The following is a 17076-nucleotide window of genomic DNA, read 5'->3' as shown; positions in this document are numbered from 1 at the left end:
AGAGCTGAAAATAACCCACACAACGTGTATAAAAGGGAACTCATTAGTAAGTACAGCAGAAGGTCCTGTCCCACCTGATGCTAACATTGCTAAATCTTTTTAATTCCATGGAAGTCGTTATGCTGAAAAGAGCTCCAGTTCGTAAAGCTTACTTTTATAAGTGTATGCACGTATCAATGAACAACACATGGCTAACTACCAAGTGGTACTGCTGCTCTGCGGCTGCCCTGGCAGGTTTCTGTCCCGCGGTCCTCACTCCCACCCACCTTTCTTATATAAAATACTTAAAACACTTCATTATTCAAGTGATACGATAAGTTTATATGCCACATTGTAAATCTAAGAATTCACTCTACTTTTGCCTCAGGTTTGGCAATCTGTGACAGTCACCAGAAGGAGTACTCAAGCTACACAGAGAAAGTAAAACTGACAATCAATACGCATTTGTCATAAAGCAATTAAAATTACTTTAGGATGACTGAAATAAAAGCAAGCCATAAAAAGGGCTTCCAAAGAAAAAGAGTCACCGGAACAGGTCTGTTATGCTCTGGGTCTATGGAACAGCTCGTGTGACGGTAAAAGACAAGAAATGGAAAATGACAAAATTTCCCAGCCAGCACTAAAAAGTCTGTGTTCAGGAAAAAGTGGAACTATTTCCTTTTTGCAAAAGTAGGTTCAATTGATGAAAACCTTTCAAAGTCCAATGTCAGAAAATTACATATTTTTGAGATTTAGATTTATTGCAGGTTGTGGAGAACGCAGATAACAAAATACAGGTCTCTCTTCAGAAAGCTGGTAACAGTGACAAAACTGCATAGAGGAAAGAACTCTACCAGGGTAGGCAGGAAGAAGCTAATGAAGAACACAATCAAGGGACCCGGCCCAGTGAAATCACTAGAGCCACGGTAGTCTTTCTGAACAGATTGTTTTACCACGCAGTGGAACCCCCCTGCCCCTCCTCACTTCACCTCAAGGCCTCCTGACGGGCCAATGGATGTTACAACTCCCTGGAAGGGCGCTCGCGTTGCTTCCTCTACCCTGCTCCTCCAAGTAAATGTGTCCTACACACAACTACTAGCTTAATATTCCTGAAGGACAGCTCCTCCCTTGCACGTAAAAATTAATGTCAACTATTGGGAAATAGGGCAAAATATAAATACATTAGATAAAAAAGAATCAAAGCCTAGGTCCGAAGCTCTTATTACGTCGTTTCATTTTTAGAACCTCATTTTATAGAGGACAAAATGGACACTGTGGTCAACTAACTGACCCAAGAAAGCAAGCAGCAAAAGAACTAGGACCTAAATCTAGACCTTTTAGCTAGAATTTCAGCACTTTTCTGTTACAATATTGTTGCAGAATATTGCTGGGGGAGTGGGGGTCCTGAGGCTGACATCCGTTGTCATTATGCCAAGAACCGTGCAAAGCACCACTGCTATTTCATCCTGGTCTACCACGCCCGAGACTGAGGAGTTAGTTGCCTCCTTCTGCAGCGGGGAGGTCAGGCTCAGAGATTATTTAAGCAATCTGCTATGCCAATCTATCTTCTAGAGTAAGTCAGAAGAAATCAAGTCCAACACTTACGTTTGTTTTTCAACCTGGTTGATATAACAATAATTTAATTTTACAAAGCCTTCTTCACTCAAAACCCAGTCAAACATATGTAAATAGATCTGTAGCCATGGTTTATACGTACACTTTGTCAAACCACTAAGGATTAGAATCAGACATATACACTAAAATCAGAATCTCCATTTGAGTCCTACAAATGAAATCTAGTATTTCCATGAAGTTATACACTTAAATATCTTTTCAAGAGGACTTGGAAACCACAGTAGTTATCAACATGAATTTTAGATGACCAAAGAAAAATGAGCAATGAAAAGTATTTTCCTTAGGAGGATACATGCCAGGATGCCCGGTTGGCTCAGTCAGCAGAGCATGTGACTCTTGATCTCCGGGTCATGAGTTCAAGCCCCATGTAAGGTGTGGAAGCTACTTAAGGAAAAAAAAAAAAAAAAAGAGGGTACACTACCACATTTTTCCAAATAGGTCCTGTCTCATAAACTACTACCAGTATTAGCCTCATGGAAAGAGATATTTACTAGCTCAGAGAGGGGAGGCCATTCAGTCAGGTTATCAGTAATTAAAAATACAAACAAAACAAGCCCCCTCCCCAAAAGTAGATGGACAGCTCCCTCCAATACTTCAAAGCATTATTAAACTAAAAGAGAAACAAAAAGCACTGAAGAAAAATCCGCCAAGTTAAGGAAAGGAAACTCCTAAACAATTTCAAATTTGAATGGAAACCATGCATCCACACTACATTCCAAAACTAACTGCAGAAGTGATCAACACAACTACTATGGCCACTGTTTGGTAAGTAGTTAGATGACTCAAAGAAACCACTTTATACACTGCTGAAACAAAATCTTGCAGAATTACTACATTTAAGAGTCAAACTATTACAATAAAAAACTTAAAGGTCTTTTTAAAAATATCTTCATCAATAACACTAACCCTTCTGTATTAACTCATTTTACAAGCATTAATATCCAAAATAGTGGATTACAATAGGAATGCCCCTCAGAAATTCTGATGTGCAACTATATACTTTTTAATTGTAAAATTAGTGTTTTAATTAAAGACTCTATGCAACTGTCTACAAAATATTTCACTTCTTATAAAAGAGACAAATATATTTCCATGCCAGTCGTTACAGCCTCCTTCACTATGCTATGTCCAACAGGGAAACTGTTATCTTTATCTTTTTAAACGTATTATCTAACTACCAAAGACCTGGAACAAACTAGGCACTAATGACCTAAGTATGTGAAAATGTTATGCACCACATTTTGGATACATGATTGACAACTAAACAAAGAATGTTCATGATGGGGGGCATGTCTGATATACTCTAAAACATAGTAAGTATAGAAACATTTGAGGGGCGCCTGGGTGGCTCAGTCAGGCATCCGACTTCGGCTCAGGTCATGATCTCATGGTTCATGAGTTCGAGCCCCGCGTTGGGCTCTGTGCTGACAGCTCGCAGCCTGGAGCCTGCCTCGGGATCTGTGACTCCCCTTCTCTCTCTGTCCCCTCCCCAACTCATGCTCTGTCTCTGTCTCTCAAAAAATAAAGAAATATTAAAAAAAAAAATTAAAAAAAGAAACATCTGAGTAAATGAAAGAAAATATTTAGGAAGGACTTATATACTGCAATGACAATATTAAGGACAACAGAGACTTTAAAAGAAGATAGTTTGACATAGGACATTTTTGACTGAATTCTGTTTTGTTTGTAACTACTGAATACAATGCTTATGAAGGTAGATTAGCACTACTGCTAAAGGGTAAACTTCAAAAAATTAGAAACAGATGCCAGTAACTTCAAATTTTTAGGTTTTTGTAAATAGACTCACATAGTAATTTGAAATGACAATAATGAATGCATTCTGATGTTCACTGCAATATTACTTACTAAGAAAGGAATGAGAATTTCTTTCCAACACAGGAATAGTTAAATTATGGCATATCCACACAATGGAAATAACAGTCAACGATACTGAAATTTATAACATGGTAATATGCTAATTATATACAGTTACTTAATTATATACAGTGTTTTCCCACATTGTGTATCTTTTTATATATTTTAACAAATATAGAGACTTATAAACACAACATTTATAGATATCTAAGTTCCATGACATCAAGAACCATTTCAGATGTACCTCTAGCACTTATCACAGTGTCAGAGAGGTGTCTTCACATAGGAGACAATGAAGCGTGGTGGTTAGAAGAACGGGCTCTGAAGAAAAGACTGCCTGGGTCTGAATCTGAATCCCAGATCCACAACTTACGAGCTAGCTATGCAACTTCAAGCAAGTTAATCATCACTAGGCACCTAAGCTTCTCCTTTTGAAAAATTGGGATAAAAATACCGTTTGTGTAATGGAAGAAAAAAAAATGAGTTAATACATGTAAAAGCTTTAGAACAGTATCTGGCACATAATACTGCCCAAATGAAAGGAGACAGAGGATGAGAAAGAGAAGCAGTGGGTTCTCAAATACCTAAGTAAATGAATGGATACTATCTTTACAATATAGATAGAAATGCTAAAAGCATACATAAATATTAAATAAGAGTTTTCCAAACTTTGCTTACCATCACCAAAAGTAGGTTTTTATACATAACCTGATACGCACTCAGAAATATTAACTGTATCCTATTCTGTCATGATTTAATTTAAATGCTAGTTGTAACCCAATAAATTAATTTCATGCCAACTAGCAGGTCACTTTCTAAATCACAGACTCTTAAATTCTCCTTCATTTCTGTCCTTCAACTTTATGTTTCTAAATAAAGGGCAAGAAAATTTACCCATTAAATCAAGAATCTAAGGTCAGAAAATACTCCAAAAAAGTTTTTGATCTGTCACATATTTTTGTTTCCTTCTTTCTCAATTCTACTCTTTTACATTTAAATGACGAGAAATCTCAACAGAAAATTTAAGAGATCATTAAAAGGTGATACAGAAATTTGCCAGCTTTTAACATACGGAGGTAGAGTTACTCTTGAAGAAATTAAGTTTGGACGACAAAAGAACATAAAATTAAGAAAGTTATGAAAGAATACAGGTTGGTGCATTTGGGGTTTAGCTGGACAACTGCATTCCCACAGGGTCTTTTCCTGATCCAGCTTCTTAGATTCTCCTACCCATACAAATACAATGTACGTTCTAGCCATAGTGGAACTTAGAGATTTCTCAGAACACACAATGGTGTTTCAGATCTCTGGACCTCTTCACATGACCCCCAAACTGCAGGAGCAGTGTGTGAAATAGACTTTAACATCACAATGACAATATAAGAGTAAAGGAGAGTCTGGGTGGCTCAGAGTGTTAAGCATCCCAACTCTTGATTTCAGCTCAGGTCATGATCTCAAGATCTTGAGATGGAGCCCCACATTGGGCTCTGCACTGAGAGTGTGGAGCCTGCTTGGGATTCTCTCTCTCCCTCTTTCTCTGCCCCTCCCTGGCTCATGTGCTCTAAATAAACAAACATTACAAAAGAAAGAAAGAAAGAAAGAAAAGAAAGAAAGAAAAGAAAAGAAAGAAAGAAAGAAAGAAAGAAAGAAAGACAAAAAAAAAAAAGAAATAGGTGAGACCAGAAGTGAAAAACAAGTTTTTTTTTTCAATGTTTTCAGCGCCTACAACGTATGACATACTGAGCCAAGTTGGTATTTTTATATAAATCCTCACAAGCTTATTGTATATAAAAATATTTTGAGAAAACATGGTATACTGAGTTGATGAAGCAAAGTCTTTTAAATTTTGTAACATAATTTACAGGATGTGTTCTACAGACACTTGAATTTTAAACAATTTCTGTCAACCAAGTTTTGGAAACAATCTTGTTATATAATGACAGAAAATTAACAACTGCTATTATCAAAAGTATGAAAACCACACATTCTAGGAATTTCAACTTTAGTTTTTGCCAATGCTAAAGAGGATTATAAACCTAAAGTTAAACCTAACTTTGAGTAATTTTCAAAGAATCTTTCCAAGAATCATAAACTATCATGATTCCCATCCTGATAATAAAACTGTACTTCCTTTTCCAATTAGGGATAAGAGAACATCAGAACCTATAGCTAAGAGGCTAAACTCAAGATCAACAAGGCTCAATAACTAAAAGACATTGTGATACAGCAATTCTGGAAGATGGAATATTCACCTAATTTTACTTTTGAGGAACTCCCAACTGGGAAAACTCTTTTCTTAAAACGTATATCCTAACCTTCGGTAACATTGATAAAAACTTCCATCAAAGTGGCTGAGGCTGCTGCTACTCTTTTTTTTTTTTTTTTTTTTTTTTTTTAAGTTTTTCAACGTTTATTTATTTTTGGGACAGAGAGAGAGACAGAGCATGAACGGGGGAGGGCCAGAGAGAGAGGGAGACACAGAATGGGAAACAGGCTCCAGGCTCTGAGCCATCAGCCCAGAGCCTGACGCGGGGCTCGAACTCACGGACCGCGAGATCGTGACCTGGCTGAAGTCGGACGCTTAACCGACTGCGCCACCCAGGCGCCCCTGCTGCTACTCTTAAAATAGTAAACACCCGGGGCACCTGGGTGCCTTAGTCGGTTGCGTGTCCGACTTCAGCTTAGGTCATCATCTCATAGTTCGTGAGTTTTGAGTCCCACATCAGGCTCTGTGCTGACAACTCAGAGCCTGGAGCCTGCTTTGGATTCTGTGTCTCCCTCTCTCTCTGCCCTCCCCCTGCTCACGCTCAGTCTCTCTCTCTCTCAAAAATGAATAAACTTAAAAAAAAAATTAAATAAACACCCAGGGTTCAACCACGATATGCCCCCATATTTCTGCTAGAATTCTAGATGACACAGTATATATACACAGGTATAATTTAAACATAATTACACACAGGCATGCGCGCGCGCGCACACACACACACACACACACACACACACCTATCCTTTTTCAAATGGATCGGTGTTAGCAAGTTGTTACCTGTCCCAGAGACCAAAGCTAGGAGTGGGGGGAAAGTGGAGAGGGACATGAAAAACCAGTCGTTCAAAAGTGCTGAGTAAAGGATGTTAGGGAAGCAAAAGCAGTAGCAGCAAAGTAAATCAGCTCATAAACACTACTATACACTTACTCAAAACAAGCAAATCAACAGAAGCTTCTTTCCGTTCTAGGACTTGGGAGGAAACTAAGAAATGCTAAAGAGCCTGAGTCAAATTTACCTCTACTTTCTTCGTACTTTTTATGTACGTACACATTTATGAGTTTACGGGTGAACTGAGCTTCTTCTCTCCTTCAGCTTAGCTACTTAGGTCCCTTTTTCTTTGAAATAAAATGCAAATTTTGGTGACTTAAAAAGAGCGTGTTGTCATGAGTAACACAAGAATGTGCTGATCAAGTTCTGCAGTCGAGTCAGGAGTCACAGGTTAGACACTTACTGAACACGTGACATCTCACCCATCACAATCTTGGTGGCTAATACCTGCACAAAACTGCAGTAATAATGCTTCTATATGAAAGCATTAAAAAACACTGCCTGCCTGTGGAGGCATAAACATTTACGGACTCTGGAAGCACAATTTGGGAATCAGTTACAACGTCTGCCAATGCCACAATTCTAGAATCAAAATAAAACACTTTCCTAGGAATGTTTTAATTTAATGTTCAAGAAGTACTTATGATTTAAGTTTGAAAAAATTTTCACACTTAATGTTTATTCCAATTATGCAGGCGATGATCCAGTCTGTGGCCCTAACTCATCATGCCTTCAAGCATTCTCTCCTTTCTCTTGACAAATTCATTAGCTCAACAAATATTTGAACAACTACAACGTGGCAGCCGTTTTTAAGCACTAAGGATACTTGACTGCACAGATCACACCAAAATCCAGCACAGAGTTAACACTGTAATTAAGAATTCCGTATGGTGGTAAATGCTATGGAGAGAAACAGAGAAGAAAAGGACAAGGAAGACAGGATACGGGGTGCAACTTTAACTAAACCCTCACTGAGGTCATATTTGAGCCAAGACCTGAAGGACGTGGCGAAAGCGGCAGGGCCAGGACTCCTGAAGCAAGAGACCAGTGTGGCTGGGACACAGAGGCTGCAGGACAATGGATCAGACGGGCCACTGTGTGAGGGTGAGGGAGTATGGGTAGGGGTGCGCATGCACCTGTTCTTGGGGCCACCACGGATCACCAAGGCCTCAGCTTGTTACTCTAAATTTTGAGTCGAGGAAGATTAAGATCTAAGCCAAGGAAGATGAGCATGAGTCTGGCTGGTGAGCAGAGAGAGATAGTGAGACATAAAAGAAGAAGCAGAGACAAATCAGGCAGATACTTAACTATGGAGGTAAAGATGACGGAGCCTGACACCAGGGTGGAAGCAGTGGAAATGTCACACGTGACAAAAACTACAGGCATATTTTACATCTTTTTAGAGAGAAAGAAAGAGACAACACATGCTCATGTGAGCGGGAGAGGGGCAGGGGGGTGAGGAGAGAGGGGGAGAGAGGAGGGGGGCAGAGAGGGAGGGAGGGAGGGAGGGAGAGAGAGAGAGAGAGAATGAGTATCTTAAGCAGGTCCACACGGGGCTGGATCCCATGATCCTGGGATTGTGACCTGAGGCTCATTGGCCAACTGAGCCACCCAGGTGCCCCTGGGCATTTTTTAAAGACAAAACTAACAACATCTGCTGACACACTGGATGGCAGAGTTGGAGGGAAAAAGGAAGAGGCCAAGGGTGACTCCAAGGTTTCTTCTAGCCTAAAAAACCAAAGGATGGAGTGAGTTACTGAGCTGGGGAAGACCGGAGATTTGAGGGCGGTTTCAATACTCTGATGTGGACATACATAAACTGGATATGCTCAGATATTCTAATAGAGTTTAAAATTACAGTTTATCAGAACTTTCTGCCAAGGATAGGGAGATGTGACAAGTCAAGTTAGTCTCTTTAGTTCCTTCTTGCAGTTGGATTAGAAAAAAAAAAAACTGATGAGGTAAAAGTATTCTTTATTAAACAAGTGTTCTGATCATCTTCATATTTTAATTATGCATCCTGGGCCATCTGCAATTGTCAGTATTAAATAAAAGATAAAGTGGCAAGAACATTTAAGAAAATGTCTAATAACAGAGACTAATTTAAGGGAGATAATCCATAGTCAAACACTGTAGATGTTAAACAATAAAGGCAATTTCAGCTAAGAACAGCAACCTATTATCGGATGCTCTCCAGCTACTAAAATGCCTCAGTCTCAAACCCACAGATTAGAAATAATAAGTTTAACAGATAACACGGAGTGCTTTCCACATGCTAAGCATCTCATTTAAATTACCAATTATCTTCCATTAGCTTACCTGTTACAGTGGGACTGAAAGAAATTATTAAAGCTAAGAGCTGTCCTATAACTTTAGCCATCCTAGGAAGAACTAGTTTAAGTCTCCAGACACTCCTTTTAATCTGTTGTTTTACTTTTCCATTTACCATCTTCATCTATATTTTGTATTCTCTTCATGCTTTTCAATTTTCCAATGCCAAATGCTATGCAAGTTTGACATGCAACAAACAGTATGTGTGGGTGTATGTGTTGATAGGAAAGGAACAGCAAGGAAAAGCATGTGTGAATGAGTTCCAAAACAACACATTTTTCTGAAATGGAACTACAATGAAATGTATTAATAAAAGTTATAATTCAGATGGTGGGCCTATAATTACAACTCTGCTACAGAGCAATGGACTGCAGAGACCTAGGGAAGTAAATATATGTTTTCTAGAGAGCAATGAATAATAAGAGCAAGGAACCTCCCTCATACACTTATTCTCACTTCTCTGTTCTCATTGTAATTTCAGTTAGAAAATTATTATGACAGTCATCAAGATTCTGGAGGCAGTTTCACAATTAACAGGTAACACCTTCTCGGTGGCAGCTCATTCACCTCTCTTCTATGAAACCTGTGTCACTTAGGTTATTTCATCAGATGCAGGGACTATTTTATTTCATCTACCTAATAATTCAAAATTCTTTCAAAAACAGTTCCTCGGTTAAACAATAAGCAGGCTAGAACATCTAGTACAATACCTTCTCTGTGTTTTGGGCACTTCAAAGTGTACAAAATTTCGTACATATTGCCTAATCCTCACAATATTCCAATAATGATATTAAAAGCCTGCAGTCCTCTAAATCCAGTTTATGCTATACCTTGGATCATCACAGCGTCTGCCCACTGGTAGGATAAGCATTTGGGGTCATTTTTCCAATAGCCATAATATGCAGGACTTGTAAAAAAGTGAGATCTTTTGTAATCATCTTTGTGGCAACAAACACTATTTTCTAGTAGTGGATCTACACAAGAGTACCGTGGTTGCACAGTTTTATGAAACTCAATTTTACTGTATTCACACTCTAATAAAACAAAATAAGGCCTATCCCCTCCCCCCAAAAACCTCAACAAAAACAACTCAAGTGTCCACTGGCAGATGGATAGATTTTTTAAATGCATATGCACAAATGGAATACTATTTTGCCATTAAGAAGGAAAGAAATTCTGACGCATGCTATAAAATGGATGCTTGGAGACATTATGCTAAGTGAAATAAGCCAGTCACAGAAGGACAAATAATGTATGACTCTACTTACAGGAGGGACCTGAAGCAGTCAAATTCATAGAGACTAAAAAGCCGAATCATGGTTACCAATTTACTTACCAGGGCTCAGGGTAAGGTGGGAAGGAGACTTATTGTTTAATGGGCTTAGAGCTGCAGTTTAGGAAGACAGAAGAAGTTCTGGAGATAGACGATGGTATGGTTGTACAACAACATGAATGTACTTAATGACAGTGAACTATACAATTAAAAATGGTTAAAATTTTAAAATTTATGTTATGTATATTTTACCACAATAAAAAAAACTGAACATACCTTATAGAAATATATCAGTGGATAGTAACTTATTTTATTCCTTATATTTTAATAAAAATTTCCCTTATTTTTCCTCAAACCTAGGTTTTTCCCAAACCTATTTCTCATTCTATTTTTGTTATCTTCATAAAAGGTGCCACCTAGGCACTCGGAGAGCCACAACATTCAATCTTTTACCTTCTCATCCTAAGCCACTAAGACTGATTTTAAATCTGCACCACTGCTCGAATCTGATTTTTTTCCTCTCGTTTCTAAAGACGCGACCTTCATTATTGCATATGATCACTGTAACAGCCTCATAGCCAATCTCCCATCCTCAAAAATCTAGCCTTCATAGTTACTGCTCTTAAAATACAGCTCACATGAAAACCTTCTGAAAGGCTTCCATTGTCTACTCAAGTTTAAAGTTCTGAACAACACATTAAAAAATACTTTGTTATTTGGTCCAGCCTACGTTTCTGGACTCATCTTCCACAAGCCCTTCTTCCTTCCTATATTCTACATCAGATTCTATACTCCTTGTTTCCTCACCATACCAACTAGGCTCTCCTGCCTCCATGCTTTTACTCATGCTTCTTTATTGGTGCAGAATCCCCTTTGTTTCCATTCCCATTGAGTTGTATTCACCAACTCTCATATACTGCTATAAATATGGGTGCGAGTAATATAAGCTTTTGGAGAACAATTTTGGCAGCATCTATCAAAACTATAAATGTGTATGTATCCTGGCAATTCCACTTCTAAGTATGTCCTGCAAAAATATTCATGCATATGTGCCACACAAAGATATTTACTACAGTGTTGTTCCTAAAAGAGAAATCTAATTGTACACCGAACGGGAAGTGGCTAAATAAATTCCATTACACCTATATTATGGGTATGGAATACCACACAGATTTAAAACAAGAGTGAAGTAATCCTAAATACATGCCAAGAGAAGAACTCAAATTACCATTACATTTTAAAAATAAACATAAGATAGGAATATGAGACCATCTGCCCTGAAGAAAACCCAAACTATATGTATATACATTAAACGTGTAAGTACACAGAAAATTGTCTGGAGGAATATGTTCTAAATTTTTAACAGGGGTTACCTCTGAGGAAGAGAGCAGCATTGGAGACTTCTAAACTATCATAATAATGACATAGGAATATATTCTTGTATTAACTGTGTTACATTTCAATAGGTTACAAATAAGCAGGAAGCACCTACACAGACAGGTAAGACAGACTCTCCTGATCTATCTGGCCTGATTTAGCTCCTACTCTATTTAGCCAATGGTACCAAACTTAACCGAACGGCAGTGGCTATCTGGAGAAGCGCAGGCAGACAACCTTGGCACAGATTAACCTTGGCTCTCACAGCTGTCAGTACCACACTCAGGTTCAGCTCTAGCAGAGTTGAGAAAACAGATGCATTCTCCCTGGGCCACTACTCAGGCTGACTTTTCAACTGACTTTCTATTTTCTTCCAGTCAAAGAATGTTTGTAAACACTGGCACTCCTGGCTTTTGAATCAACTTAATCTCCAAAGAGAACCACATCCCTACTGGGAAGGGCAGAGGACAGAGTCAGTACATAGGTATTCCTGCGCAAAATCTGCCTCCAGATTTCCAGAACTCATCTTCCTCTAGCATAATTTAAAAGTTTAAAAATAAGAAGAGGAAGAAGAAATCCTTTGAGTTTTGCTAAAACCCCCAGTCTGAATGAACTTCTCCTGTACCTCAAGGTTCCTTGTGAAATGTCTCTATTATAGGAGCCATTGTATTTCCTGGCATCCTGCAGTTAGTTATGAGCAATGACAGATTCTGCACTACAGCCCAAACTACTGAGGACGAAACTTTAACTCATCTTTTACAAAACTGAAGGTGTTCAAAATTCTTGCCTGTACCAGGTGTTTAAGAAATGACTGTGAATAGAATTTGCTGAAAACATTTCAGTGCATGATACCAGACAGTTCGCAGATGGGATATTTTTAACTTCAGAAATAAAAATGTCAACAGGCAACATCAATTTTTAAAAGACTGAGCAGTAAGTTTTAAATGGAGCTCCATATCAACTTATCGGGCAAAATGAAAGCTTCGAGTTGGAAGAGAATATAAAACGTTCAATGGCATTTAAATGAAAAAAAGTCTATCCCTATGGTAACCTAAGGAAAAAAACCTGTTTGTAGCCCCTTCACGTCATAAGAGCCTAAATATAATCACAGCTTCTGCATATTCTGATTATTTTATCAGTATACTATACAAATCTTTGCCAAAAAATGAAAATACAAATCTCATTTACTACATTTTATATATATCCTTTCCTTGTGACCTACGTTTGATGATAAAAACACAATCCTGTCTTCTCTTATTTTATATTAAATAAAACTGATCAAGATGTAAAAATTATTGGAAATGTTAAAACTTGCTGAAAATATTCCTTGGTAGTGGTACGTTAGGTCATGCTCTGAAGAATATTCTGAATTATAACAGCTAACATTTATTAGTAAACTTGGTGTGTAAAAAAGATTGTCTAGTATTATCTCATTTACTTACTACCAACTCTGTGGGAAGTATAATAATTCCATTTTATAAATACAGAAATTGAGGCTTAAAGAAGTCAAGTAACTTGCAGAAAGTGACATTTCAATGGCAGAGCCAGAATTCAAAGTCCGGTCTGATTCCAAAACTAATACTCACCTGCCACTCACCATATGCAATTTTATAAATCCAATCAAAACAAAAATAAACTCTGTTCTGCTAAAATGTATCTCCCTTTGCTGTGAATTACTTCTCAGGAGACTAGAAACAGGGAAATAAAGCTAGTATAAAAGGAAGTCATATTGACATTAACATGATTTTTCCCAGCATATTAATGTTTTAAGGCAACTGGAACAAGCTTTTTCACAATTACAGAGAAAACCTTAGCAAAAGATGAATATTTTAAGGAAAAAAACCCTGAAAAATCTACCAAAGTACTTTTCTTTCTTGTAAATAGTGGTTGATCTAGTGGCTTCAGGAATTGTTACTCTTTTGGCTAAATTAACCTATTTGGCAAAACAAAGCTGCCTGTGAAGATGAAGAAACTGCAAAAAAATTCCACCTGTATTCAAACAATGGATTAATGAAGAAGGCTACACACCTCGGATTCAATTTTTAATTTTAATGAATAGTCTCTCGGAAGCAACGCCCTTCTAGAACTTACAACTCTTACAACAGGGAGGAGGCTATAGCTCAAAGTATAAGACTCCGAAGACTGATGGTAATACAAGGTACAAAAAGTGTGGTCTTTTGTTTTTTGTTTTTTATTAGAATTGCTACTGTTCTTAGTTAGTATTCAAGAGCAGAGTTCCATGGATTTTCAGTAGTCTGCCCCATCCATCCGTTTTGCCCCAATAAGCTTTATTACTTTCACGGCATGATTTTGCAGTCCAAGGTTTGTCAAGATATATATGGCATCGTGGCAGAAACTCCTGTATGCGTTCGACAAAACAATTCCTATGAACCTTCTCATATATGGACTTACTAAAATGCCACGGAGAGTTTTTTGTTTGGTTTTGGTTTTTAAAAGCTGTGAGGTCAACTCCAATCCTACAGACAAAACAATGGATGTGTTAAAACTGCTACCATTAGGACAAAAACGCAGAGGTAGAGATTAATGCTACTTTGAATTTAAAACAATTTAAATGACTTTTTATTGATCTTTAATCAAAGATAAACAGTATCGCTATCATAAACAGTATCAACTCATTGTGATCCCAAAGTAGACATGCAACAAACACAAACACACATACACCAAAGCAGCTCTTGGCATACTTCCCTTCTTAACTGGAGAAGCTGCTACTATAGCTTTCCTACTGAGCAACCGACCGTATAAACTAAGGCAGCAGGTTCCATCTAGCATATACATAATTCCAAATATATAAACATACCATCAAAACAGAAAGCTCATAGAAAAAGATAAAAGTTTGTACAGAAAACAGGCCATATAAAGAAGTTACTCTGATAGACATAGTTGCCTTGAATCAATTGTTTATGTCACAGAGCATTCTCAAAAAAAAAAGTTTAAGCGATGCCTGGAGACCTAAGTATGTGGTTAAATGGGTTCTGGTACCAATTCCAACATGGGGAGGGTATTTCCCACACCAACAAACAATTCTCTGGATACCAGCAGGATGTCCTACAATTCAGCTCAACTCTGACACTACCTGGAGACAGATTCCCCAGGTGAAGAGTTCAGTCCTAAAGACTGCCCCACCCCCACTTCTGATGCTAGTTGCAAGCCCAGTTTATTACCTGTGCTTCTGACAGACCAGCTATAGATTGGAGGTTCCAAGGAGCTTCTTGGGTTTGATTAATTTGCAAGTTCTGCTCACAGAACTGAGGGAAACATTTCACTCACTAGATTTCCAGTTTAGTATAAAAGGATATAACTAAGGAACTGCCTTCCAGTTTAGTATAAAAGGATATAACTAAGGAACTGCCCAATGGAAGAGATGCACAGGGCAAGGTATGAAGATGGGCACAGAGCTTCCATGCCCTTTCCAGGCATACACGACTCTCCCAAGTAAATAACTCCAAGTGTTCACCAACCTGGAAGTTCTCTGAACCCTGTCCTTTGGGGTTTTAGTGGAGGCTTTATTACAAACTCATGATTTATTAAATAATTGGGCTTTGGTAATTGGTTCAACCTACAGAGGTGGTGGGGAGGGGCGGGGAATGAAAGTTCCATCCCTCTAATCACAAGGTTGGTTCCCTCCGGCAACCAGCCCCCATCCTAAGGGGCCTTCCAAAAGTCATCTCATTAACGTAAGAAGAGAAACCCTTATCACTCCCATCTCTTAGGAAATCCCAAGGGTTTTAGCAACTATGAACCATGCCCTGTGGATGAAGACCTATATGAAAAAGGCAGTGTGGTCATCTGAATAACCAAACATATACTTCTCATAAATCACAATATCCCAGCAGTCAAATATTTATGTCTTTTTCCCACTGATCTTAACATTAGGCCTTCACACTGTCCTATTTCCCTATTTCTGTCTGAATAGTCTTAGTATTTATGTTTTTCCTAGGTCAGAGATTATATATTAATCTGTATAATGGTGCTATATTTATTGTTAAATCAACAGCATTAGCAGAAACGTTATGTACCTTAATAAAGCAAAACTTTTCAAGTAATTATTTAGGTAATCCAAATTAATGTATAAAACATGTTAACTCCTGTAAAGTTCCTCTCCTTTACAATTACATTTTGCTCAGGCAAATAAATTTGTTCATCTTCCTTAACTATCAATTTAGAGTAAAACATGTTTCTTACCAAGAGTTAGCCTGACATCTTTTAATCTGTCATCATGCAAATCCAGAAGCCACACTGTCTCTTTCACTAAAACTACCTTTTAGTATGATTTTTTTTTTTTTTAAGTAAACTTGAACTCAGGACCCCCGAGATCAAGAGTCACAAGCTCAGGGCACCTGGATAGCATTGGGCTGCTGTCAGCATAGAACCCACTTCGGATCCTCTTTCCGCCCCCCTCTTTCTGCCCCTTCCCCACTCATATGCTCTCTCAATAATAATAAATTAAAAAAAAATTTAATTACATAGTATAAGAAATTTGCCATATAGTTGGTAGTATAGATGGTTTTTTAATATGCCTTAGTTTATAGTATTTTCTGACTTTTTAATGAAATGCAAAATTTTCTAAGAAAATATCTATGTGAAAATATTCTCAATTGCAAATTCATTATACAGTTAAATATTTACTGAGTGTCTTTTACATAACAAGCACTCTTCCAGGTGCAAGTGATAGAGCAATGAACAAAAAGACAAGGTATCTTCAGGAGGGAGCTTTTTTGACTTTAATAAAAAGCATTTTACAGAAAACCAGTGAGAGCATTATCTGCTATGAGCATGGCTGCTTTAACCAAAATAAAAGCAGATTCCTGTAAAAAGCGTACTGAAATCCCATCACACAAGAACTTTCATTTTATCTTTCATTAGCAAGTGACAACAGGATGACAGAAAGGCACAAAGTACTACCAGATGCTATGGATGTGGCTAGTTTTGTAAAACATTGTATCTTCATGAGATAAGAAGTAACCAGGAAAATCTCTCCTACCACACAGAGGTTTGCTTTGCTCTGTAACTAGTGGCAAAGCACTTCAAAGGGCTGTGAAACAAGACAGTTACTCGTTTTTCTTATACAAAAATGTACTGAAATTGATTAGTTTTCTTGTGAAGACAGGCAGCTTCCTGTAGTATGCTATCTACAAGTTATTTTTGTAAAATTAAAATCACTTAAGGTAAACAATGGCTTTTAAGCTAAGAAAAATCACTTGATGTGTATAGAAATAAAATGAACTTGAATCTAGCCCTTTGAATGACCCTATCACAAAAAATTAACCAAGATTTTAAAAAATTAATGAAGTACATATTATGTACACTTTACCACAATTTAAAAAATAGCAAAGTGGTCTTTAAATACAATGCCACCACTAAAAAACATGTGCAAAGATAAAAAAAAAAAGTTTTTTTTTCCATTCTATTAAAGTATCTTTAAAACTTTACTTCATTTTTATCACAGTATTTTTCTACATTTCAAATTTCCGTACATATTTTGCTGTGTTTATT

General features: G+C 37.5%; 1 protein-coding gene across 5 annotated transcripts in view; it reads right to left on the bottom strand.

Annotated features, from left to right (window-relative positions):
• The window catches only part of RBPJ (recombination signal binding protein for immunoglobulin kappa J region), a 101960-nt gene that overhangs the window by 66760 nt on the left and 18124 nt on the right, over positions 1–17076 (bottom strand). The gene's annotated exons all lie outside the window — the stretch shown is intronic.

This window comes from Lynx rufus, unplaced genomic scaffold (assembly GCF_022079265.1).
Source record: "Lynx rufus isolate CCGP_SWC_20201006 ecotype Redwood Valley unplaced genomic scaffold, mLynRuf1.p SCAF_3, whole genome shotgun sequence".
In the NCBI taxonomy this organism is placed as follows: domain Eukaryota; kingdom Metazoa; phylum Chordata; class Mammalia; order Carnivora; family Felidae; genus Lynx; species Lynx rufus.
This window is presented reverse-complemented; position numbering and strand designations above follow the sequence as displayed.